A 10,589-nucleotide genomic window follows, 5' to 3' on the forward strand; every position below is an offset into this window, starting at 1 on the left:
ACCTAAAGAAAGACAAGAGTAAGGTCCTTAGAATAGAAAGACGACTTCCACTTCCTCCTCATCTTCCTAGAATTTAAGAGTAGTAGGGAGAATGGTAGAGCATTTCAATAGGATAAGATTGTTAGATGAGACCTTGGAGATAGGGTTTGTTTCAGTTTTGTTTTGTTTTGTTTTGTTTTGTGAGAGAGGGCCTCATATATTCCTAGCTATTGTCTACTTGGCTGTGAAGACTAACCTTGATCTCAGATGATTCTCCTTCCACTTCATAAGAGGTAGGATTACAAGGGGGGCCACCAGGGCCTTGCAGACAGCACTAGTCACTGAGTGCTATGTGCTAGGCACTCATTCTGTCAACTGAGATATGTCTACAGTATTTTCCTACATCCTCACTTCAGCACCCAGTTGACTTTTTTCTTTCTTCAGACAAAAATCTCACAGTATAGCTCACAGAGGCCTGTAACCAATTCTGCCTTGGTATCTCTAGTGCAGAGAGGAGAGAGCATCACACTCTGCCCGAGTGCTTTTACTCTTGGTGCCTTCACTATTTGAGTTTCCTCTGCCAAGAGTTCATCACACTGTTGCAGGCACCTGATGGCTGTGCTCACTCTCTGCTAAAGCATCTTGGTGCAACTTTCAAAGACCAAGCACATGGCTTCCATGACTATACATCCTATTCCATATTCTACATTGCAACCAGCCCTGCAGGCTCTTCCTGGATGTGTTTTCAAGCACCTGTATATGGAGGCAGAAGATCTCCTCTACATTCATTCCAGTGTGGTTTCTCAGTAGTATTAATGGCTCATATTGATGAATGAGTAATGTGATTTTAAGGGAGGAATGAAACAATTCCTTGCAGGGTTTGGAAAGTAAACACTAAGTCCACACATGGGAAGAACTAATGTGATTCCAATCAAGCTTAGAGCGATCTCTGGCTTTGGAAGGTAGTGGGTCTCAATGGCTATGGCCCAGGAGAGCCCTGGAAAGTGTACCTCAGCTTCTGGTCAATATAGAGAGCACATTATTAGTGAGGCAAGGGCTCTTCCCCATGATATTAGCAGTCCCTTCTCTAGGCATGCTATTGTATCCTGGAGAACTCTTGACATCCCTTGTGATGACACCAGTGTATCTGCTCTTAGGGCATTCAGTCAGTGTCTACATGGTTCATCCACAGACATGCTTACCTGACTGAAATATCTACTTGCTATAGAGAATGGGAAGTACAGAAAGACTAGAGAGAGGCAGAAGGAAGCCGGCCTTCCATCTCAGATATATCCAACAAGAAAGAAGTGGTCCTGGGGAATGCACAGTAAGTCCTGGGCAGGGTAATTGGAGCTTCCTAGAGCTTGAGCTGGGATTTCTAGCAATGGGGCACAGGAACTGGAGCCTTGCCACACACTCTGGTCGAGTCAGCTTGACAGGCTGAGGCTTGGAAGCTACTCACGAGGCAGAAGAGTTTCATGGAAACTCACTCTTGGAATCTGGCGTTCTCTCTAACCCATACATTAATTTTCCATTCCCACGCTAGTCTAGTGTATGGATCCACGTGCTCTCTTTTAGTATTATCCTATTATAAGTGCCTTTTAAAATTGAATTTTGACATAACTAAAGCCTTCGCCAGTGTTCCAACAGTCTTAGAAAGTCTTTGAGCAAGACCATGGGCTTGGAAATTTAGTAAGAATGTTGCTATTCTGTGACATTCAGATTTTCCTCTGGTACTACACCATCACTTTGAATAAAAGCTAAGTCACTGTCCTACACAGGAATTTACCATCACCAAGGAAGAAGGAAGTTTCAGACCTAAGGAGAAACCAGAGTAGATACTTAGAACTATAGATAGCTGAGTTACACCCATACACATGTATTTACAATGGCCTAGGGGGAAGGTGGACTATACAATAGACTAAAATAGGAACTATGGCAAGGGCACGAAGCCCTTGACCCTGGCTTCTAAGATTAAGTGAATCTTAGGTGGAGCCCTTGTTGATCTCAGTTGTTAACAATGAATTCTATCCCAAGTGGTTTTCGTTAGACCTTCTGTGTTTGCATTCTTCTGTTTTATGTAAGAATCCAGTAACCTCTTTGTACCTTGCGGGTATGTCACCCAACTTCCTTATTGTCTTCTGTATAAAAAGTTTGATGCTCGATTTGACAAATTACATTCAGATTCTACACAAACTCTCCTGTGAGCATCTGTCTGTCAATTCATCTGACGCTTTGCCCACCCGCGACTAGAGACCTGTTCCAAGCAGACAAAGGGGCCCAGAGGGTCTTCGACAGAGCCTTTGTAAACCAAATGGATTTCCATGCTTATAATTCCTAAAAGTTAAGAATTTCAGAGTATTAATTTGTCCATTCCCAAAGCTGGCAAGGCCAAAGCTATTATACTTTGAGCTCCTAGCTTTTAATCTTGCTGGACATTGAATGTTTTACATTGGGATCCTAATGTAGTTAGGGGGTGGGAGGGACTAACTTTTCCCAATTTAAGGCAGGCTATCATTGCAGTTTACTCCCAGTGGCTTCTTTTAAATGCAGTGGCCATCTGACAGTAGTAACAGGGAGAAAAATCTTCTCCTGGCCATGACATTATGTTCTCAGAATCCCCTGACCACCTGGCTCTGATAGTGGTCTCCTTAGCTTTCTTCACTAGCTCTAAAGTAGCTAAACAACTGTTAGAGGTAGTACCAAGACAGATATTGGATCCTTAATGCTACCTCTGAAGTGTTTGGTCTCTCAGTGGTGTGAATTGTTCAGTCTTTTGACCATGTTCAGCTCCTGAATGACTTTTTAATTCACAGTCAGGAGTCTAGAGAGATGGGAATCTTCAGAGCACCTGAGTGCTTCAGCACTGTGACATTTATCTTCTGCCTTCTGAATTTGCAGGCTAGAAGTCAAGTTGTGCCCTGTACCATTATTAATAAGCCCAGAAAGGCTATCTCTGTGTTCACTATAAGCATTTGTGTAAGAAAGTAGAGGACACAACTGGCTGCTTAGATACCCCTAACTCTACAGAGTGATAGGAGAGATGAGATCCACAGAGGAGACATATCAAGCCTGGGACAAAATCTTTAGGATCTCACTGGGTTCCAGGCATGCTCTTTCTGTTTGGGCCTCAGAGTTCTCTGTCCATCCACTATGCCTTCTCACAATGCAAGTTCACTTGTATTCTTCTACTTACAGAGGCTGGCAGACAGCCATCATCTCCCACAAGTCTCCTAACCAGGAAGCAGGTAAGGAAGGAAGAGGAGCAGCTGAACACACAGCTGCAGCTAATGACTAGTGAGAGAAATGAGCAGTGAGATTGCCTGATCTTCATCACTGAAAGATCCTTGGACAATAGGTATTCATTTTTTTAAACCCCATAGTGTTAGTCTTCGGTGTGCAATATTCTTTTAAGGTTGTGGGTTCTAGGATGCTGTACCTCCAGGATGTCCCTGTGCCCAACCTCATGTCTCTAAATGTTTCTCAGAGAGAAGCAGAACCTGAAAGCTTGAGCAGGAGTGAGATGGGAAATAGGTTCTTCTGCTTCCTCTAAATGAAAACCTGAGCCTGTGGTCTGAGTGACAGAACTCAGAGATTAAAGCAGTGGAAAGTGAGTTTCCAGCATGCATTTGGAAAGACCTTAACAAGTGGTGGCCTTGTGAGATACTAACTGGCATGAATTTGTGATCTTTATTCTTACCTGGAAGGTGATTGAGTGCTTTAAACTCCTGGTAACAGCTCGAGAGGCCTGGTCCTCCTTTTTTCATCTCAGTGCTTGACTAGAAGGAATGGGTCTCATTCTTCTTTGACCATGAGTCTTACACACAGAGACAATGCTGTTCCATGCAATTCTTGGGCTCTTTCTGTCTCTTTCTCTCACTCTCCTTCTCTTACTCTGTCCCTTTCACTCCTCCTTCCCCATGTGTGTGTGTGTGTGTGTGTGTGCAAGTGTGCATACACATGTGTACACACAAACCCAAGCATAAATATGTTTGCATATTTATATGTCCCTACAGACACTGGAAACCAGAGGAGTATGTTTTGGCCTGAAGATTTGCCTGTGTAACATTTTCAAGGTGATACTAGTGTTGAGGTCTAGGAGCCTCAATTTAAACAGCACTGTTGTTGGCTTATGTGGTCACTCTGTCTGCATATTTGTATCCCTTGGACAGTTTATAAAGCTGCCCTGATCTGGTGTCTTATCTACAAAATTATTGGCAATGCCAACACATGCAGTATTGGTTACCCAGGGTCTAGAATCTCTGTTATGAAAAGGAGAGAAATGAAATCACAGGTTTCTGGTGGGTCAAGACCTGTGGCATAGGCTCCTGACAGCATAAAGGGTTAGACTCCCCTTCCATCTCTACTGAATGAATTTAGGCAATCAGGGCACCCTCCATTTGGGCCTTGCCTCTCCTGGCCTGGGTCCTGGATAACAAGTTTCAAAAGCACCATAAGGTCCTAGTATATAGAATCCAGAATGTGGCATTCTCTAGGCAGGGGTAATCCACAATGCAACCTGAGTGTATAGTTAAAGCTCTAGAAGCTTGTGTTCATGGGGTTCATGGGACCAGGCCCTACCATATCCCTAATCCTTTCCATGATGGGGCATCAGCAGGTCATGATGGACTTGCAGAGGTTAGAGCATGAGGTCTCAGAGAACTTCAAGGACCTTAAAAAAGAGATTAGCTTCTATCAGTATGTTCTTGAAAAGGAGCCCACCAGTTGACAAATGGCCATTTCTGACTTTCTTTTCTTCTGGACTATAGTGTTGCATGAATTTCCAACCCCAATAAGTCCACATAAGAAATACACCATCCACTTATTATAATTATGACCTATATGCTGAGCAGATCTAGCACTATACTAACTTATTCCCCAGCCATAAGACCCTGTTACTTATGATTTCTCCTGGCCACATGGTTCTAGTCTATCATGGCTTCTTCCCTATCTCCTATCATCCTCTATCCTTCCCCTCTCATTCTCTACTGCCTCTCTACCTGCTCCCACTCTCAAACTTCCAGTCCCACCTTTCTTCTCTACTGCCCAATCACAGGCTGTAACCTTTATTGACCAGTTAAAATGGGGAGAAGGTTCACATAATATCACCTGAGAACTTAATAGACTGCTCATTGGTGGTAACCCCTCTTAGGAAAACAGAATTAACATGAGAATACAAACAGCATCACACCAAGCCACAACACTGGAGAGTCTGCAGCTCTGATTCTATCCTATCTACTTCTTTGCCATCAGCATGCTTTAGGCCATTTCCACTCAGTTTTGCTCAGTGTGAAGGAAACTGTTATCCTTCCCAGTATTGACCTGCCGTCCTAAGAGCTTCTAGATAGAAAACATGATTCATACCATGAGAGGGTTACTAGGCAGCCCTGGGCCTCTGAGTCTCAGGAAGGGTTTTACAGAGCTGAGTAAGATAAAATGCATAGATAGAATGTCCTCCACAGAGTTCTACTATCCTACCTTGAGGTTATTTGTCCCCTACTTTTTGATGTTTTCCCCAATACCTTGGACATTCAAGGACATATCAAGAGTCCTCTTTCTTTTGGAGGGACATGGATCCCTGTTGGTGTTGGGGACTTCAGATCATTCATTCTTTGCTGAATCAACTATGCTGTTTTTGATCTTCTAAGTGTAGCTTTCATGGCTGTATTGGGTTCTTTCATAAATCTTCATTTGAATGTAGGGCCTGGTGGGTTTAATGGAGCCTGGAGTAGGAATGGAAGGAGGAGGCTGAAAGCGGCTTACTACACAGAAGGGGTTTCCAGCAAATTGCACAGACGGCTCCAGATGGAACAAACTCCACTGAAAAAGAAAGTGGACATGATGAGGCCAAGAAAGTGCAGGAAGATTTGGCCCTGCTATAGCATTACTTGGCAGATTTGAAGCTGATCTGTAAAGATCAAGAGGAAGAGACCAGTGACATCCAGACCTAGCAACAGCAGGTAGGGACAGGCAGTTGTGTCAGGATAATGTCTGACACCAATTGCCCATTGGATTACCTGTCTACATATCCACCCTTCTGCTTCCACCCATCACCTTAGAACTCCACAGCCCCAGCCAGCAACCCACCTCATGCAGTGTGATTGTTCATTTCTCTGTCTAGGCACAAGTATTCTGGAAAGCAATCATCTTCTGAATTATTGGCGAGCTCTGCTTGAAGATGAAGTTCAGTGAGGGAGCTGGGTTAATAAGATGCCACACACCTACATCTCCCCATGATAGGTGGAGTGATATGCAAAGATCTTTGATTGAGTCTTGGGTCCTAAGACTCATCTCCATATCAGTGGCCATGTATTACCACATATTCGAAGTACATAGCAGGGAGAAGAGACAAGTACAAATGTCAAATGAGCGTTTCCTATTGTCACTGATTTGGGTGGATTATGGCCTTCTTCCTTCCTGAAACCCACTGAGGTCTCTTCCCATTGCCCAGTTCTCAGTTTACCCTGATAGAAACCTTAGTAAGCTTGTAGGCCCTGTTTTTGTGAATGTTTTGAGAGAGCTCTGCCGTCCTGGAGGTTACAGCCTGGAGCTACTAGATGACCAGGAGTATGGGAGGAACTTTTGACGGGCTAAGGAAAATGGTTAGAGACTTGAGTTATATGGGGAAACATTCTCTAACCACCTCAACATACTCTGGCCAAGCAGCACATTCTCCTCACTGCAGTTTTAGGTCCCAAGAGTTGGATAGCAGAGTTCTATACGTCTTCTGAAAGAGCTGGTGTGCTTAGTCTAAACTTCCATGCTCATCTAGGATGAAGCCTGTGGGTGGTGTGGGGCATCGTGTGTGTGTGTGTGTGTGTGTGTGTGTGTGTGTGTGTGTGTGTGTGTGAGAGAGAGAGAGAGAGAGAGAGAGAGAGAGAGAGAGAGAGAGAGACTTGAGGAGACCATTGGTTTTATTTCTTATTAGTCTCTTCCTTAAAACAGGGTTCCTTACATTTGAAGAATATTGGTGGAAGAACTTCTGGCTTGCCCAGCTGTCTACCAAAATTTTGTGAATCTCTGTATGTGGTCACTCTTGTAGGAAAGCTTATGCATGCCTGTGTCTAGTCCTCCACTAAGAACACCATCTTCTAATGAACAGTATTGGGAAAGACTGGTGGAAATGCTGCAGTACTTACACAAACAGAAGGAACTGGCCATCTAGGAAAAGGACTTAGCAAAGCTGCAACATCAATTTGTGGTCCTCTGGATGACATAGGATCCCAGACTGGAAGGAGAGGGTGAACACACCTGTGTCCCCTGTACTTGAGATCTCTGTCTTTCATGGGATTCGCCTCATTAGCAAAGCTAAGAGCCACTGCCAGGGAAAGAAGACCACAAAGTATTGTGCTTGTGTAGTTAACAAGAACTTCTATGCAGGAAACAGTATGTTTGATACTCTGTGAATCTGAGCCCTTGTGACTCCCTTCCATTCTCTCTAGTATGTCCTTGAACTCACAGAGATCTGCCTGGATCTGCCTCCCACTTGATGGGATCTCAAGGTGGGCACCTCCATTCCTGATTGGATTTATATTTTTATTCAGGAATATCCACAATAAAGATCATATTCTACTCCTTTAACAGTGTTCTCTGCTGGGTTTACCCATTTTTATAACAAAGATTCTCCAGATAGACTAGGTTAAGGAGTTACCAGGATGAACCCAGGAAGATACCTCTGCTGCAGGGATGGTCAGATTGTTCACAGGAATGTTCTGTATGGACACTCATATAGAGCCAGGATGTCATTTCCCAGCTCTAGGTCTGAGAAAATCTAGGTTTCTGTTGGATGCCAGAGCCTGTGCAGGACCATTGTTCTCAGTCACACAACTGGGGAAATCCTGCTCCAGCAAGTCTGGCTCTATCTTAAAGTTGTTTAACTGCAAAGGGCCTCCTGAGAAGGAGGACTAAGCTAACCTGATGACCTTGTTTGAGTGCCATGGCTGCAAGCCTGTATTACATCCATCCATAAAATGATATAGCCCGTTAGTATCACTCATATATCGAAAGTATATCGCTTATATGGTGTTGACTGTTGTAGGTTACTTTTACAAAATGATGCCAAGAGAAAGTCCTGTTCTTCTTAGTAAAACATTGAACATACTATATCTAGAACAAATTCTGACAATTTTTAAGGCTGAGAAAATTTCTTGTGAGGAGCATATGCAGAGTTAATTTTGGCTGACTTTTTCCTTGTGAATAATCATAGTGATTGTACCAATATCTGTCTTTGTTTTTAATTAAAATATGCATTATATCCTGCCAAGTTTCTTCACTTATGCATATGTCCTTGAGATTGTCCTAGTTTGAAGGGAACTGCCCTAGTCAAACATAGATATTGTGTATGATAAAATCACCACATAAACATTTGTAGTAATGGTTTATCATCCTGGAATTGGTCTTGCTTTGTGTTACTTAGCTTTAAAAGACACTGAAAAAATATACTTGCTTGCTGGCATGGTGTTAATGAGCAGCCTTCTCATCTCTGTCTCCTACATTTCTTTTCTGTCTTTCCTATATTCATTCAAACTTTCCCAATCATGGTTCACATGTTGACTGACCAGTGGGCTCCAGAAGAAATGGATCTACCTTGTAGCTTGTATATGGGGAGCATAGTGAAGGACTCAGCTGGGAGTTGAGTGTTAAGGAAAAGTCAAAGTATTATCAGCTGTAAGTAACTTTTAGGAATAAAAGTCAGAGGAAAACTGATAAGGGGGCTCAGAAAAAGGTAAGGGGGCTTGGAAAAAGTAAAAATCAAAAAGATAAATGAGATAATAAGAGAAAAAAGAAAAGAAAAGAAAGAAATGGGAACTAGAGATGGTCATACTCTTTTTGTACAAACGCTTTCTGTGATTCACTACAATAAGGCTACAGCAACTACATAGCTTTTAAGATTTTTGTAGAAGAGCTTTGTCCTTGGTTTTCTGATGAAGGTATAATAAATTTAGCAACCTGGAAAGTTTAAGACTTCAAAACTATTATGATGTGCACAGACTAGGTAAAGTGCCTGTAGAATACTTTTAGTCCTTGGATCTTGATAAGGACTGGAGAGATGGCTCAGTGCTTAAGAGAACAGATTATTCTGCTAGAGGTTCTGAGTTCAATCCCAGAAACCACATGATGGTTCACAACCACCTGTAATGGGATCAGATACACTCTTCTACTATGTCTGAAGATAGCTGCAATGTACTCATATATATATGAAATAAATAAATCTTTTTTTTAAAAAATAGGGAAATATTTCCTATTCCTCCCACATTCTATTGCTATTTCAAAGTTCAGAACTTTAACATTGATGAATGGCGTTCTGATAAGCTAACGAAACACTGGCAGTTTACAATTCAGTCACAAGCTCAAAATTTTAAATTTCCTTTGGTTGTCTTCTAAATATAAATTTAAAGCTGTTTCTCATCATGCTAAAAAACATTTCTGTTTAAATCTGTATATCTATAGCTGCCAGCCTATACAGCTCTTATTAGATCTCAAAGTAATGAGTCTACACCTTTGGTCTAATAGACTCTTGTTAACTATATTTCTAAAAATATGGATTTCAGTACAATAGCAAATATTAATGTGCATTCTTTTGTAAACTAAAGTTCACATAAACTGTAGGTAATGAAGAGTCCTAAGACTTGGACCTGCCTGTGACAGATCAAATATATTCTAAATAAGTACACCTGCCTATTCCAATCCAATCAAGCAGGTGAGCTCAAATATAAATTTTATAAGCGTGTATCATACAAGTTAGAAATTATATACATTGAAACATGTACATAATAACTACATGCATATTTGCACATGCATGTATATACATATATATATAAATTATCCACATTAAGTATTAATTATAAAATACATTAGATATAAATTACACAAGTAAATATGATTTATGTATGTTAAAATATAAATTATGTATTAATAAAAATCTATAAAATATAAGTTATAATCTACATATAACACATAAATTTGCATGTTCTTATAGACAGGGAACTGTGTAATGAACCCATGGAGCTCTAAAAAAATCAGTTACAAAAAATAAAAAAGAGGGGAAGAGTTCCTTCACTATGAAATTTTATTTCGAATTTTTTTGACCTTTGATGCCAAAGGACTCTCTACTGATGAGTGTCTATGGCACCCTACAAATCAGCCTGCTTGTGCCCTGGTGACATGGAAAAATCCATTTACTGGCATCTGGCATGTTCCTGATCTGGTATTAATATGGGGAAGAGGGAATGTTTGTGGGGTTTTTTTCCACAGGATGCTGAAGGAACCTAGTGACTGTCAAAGCAATTGGTGAGATACGTTGATGCTGGGACAAAGAACGATACTGAACATGATCTTGTTGAGTGCCCTGATGATGGCAATGGGGAAGTTGTATTGGGCACATGTTCCTGACTCACCTTTGCTATATCCTGTAAGGTCAAGGCTAGAAGTACTAGTGACCTCTAATAATACTCAACTGTTATGATTCCCTTTGTCTGAGAGTAAAAAGTATTCCAGATTAGTGAATAAAACTGCTATGGGCCAGGGCCTACCTATTTGTTTTACTAGAAATATTACCAATGGTAAAAATGTTTCTGTGTCCCCTAAGACTTGAAAGAAGAATATCTCTG

General features: G+C 41.5%; 1 pseudogene; it reads left to right on the forward strand.

The window, feature by feature from the left end:
* Positions 1-1,191: 1,191 nt before the first annotated feature.
* On the forward strand, positions 1,192-7,198 carry LOC147004922 (uncharacterized; annotated as a pseudogene).
* Positions 7,199-10,589: the final 3,391 nt, after the last annotated feature.

The sequence above is a fragment of the Mus caroli genome, unplaced genomic scaffold (assembly GCF_978045245.1).
Source record: "Mus caroli unplaced genomic scaffold, Mus_caroli_1 scaffold_4, whole genome shotgun sequence".
NCBI lineage: Eukaryota > Metazoa > Chordata > Mammalia > Rodentia > Muridae > Mus > Mus caroli.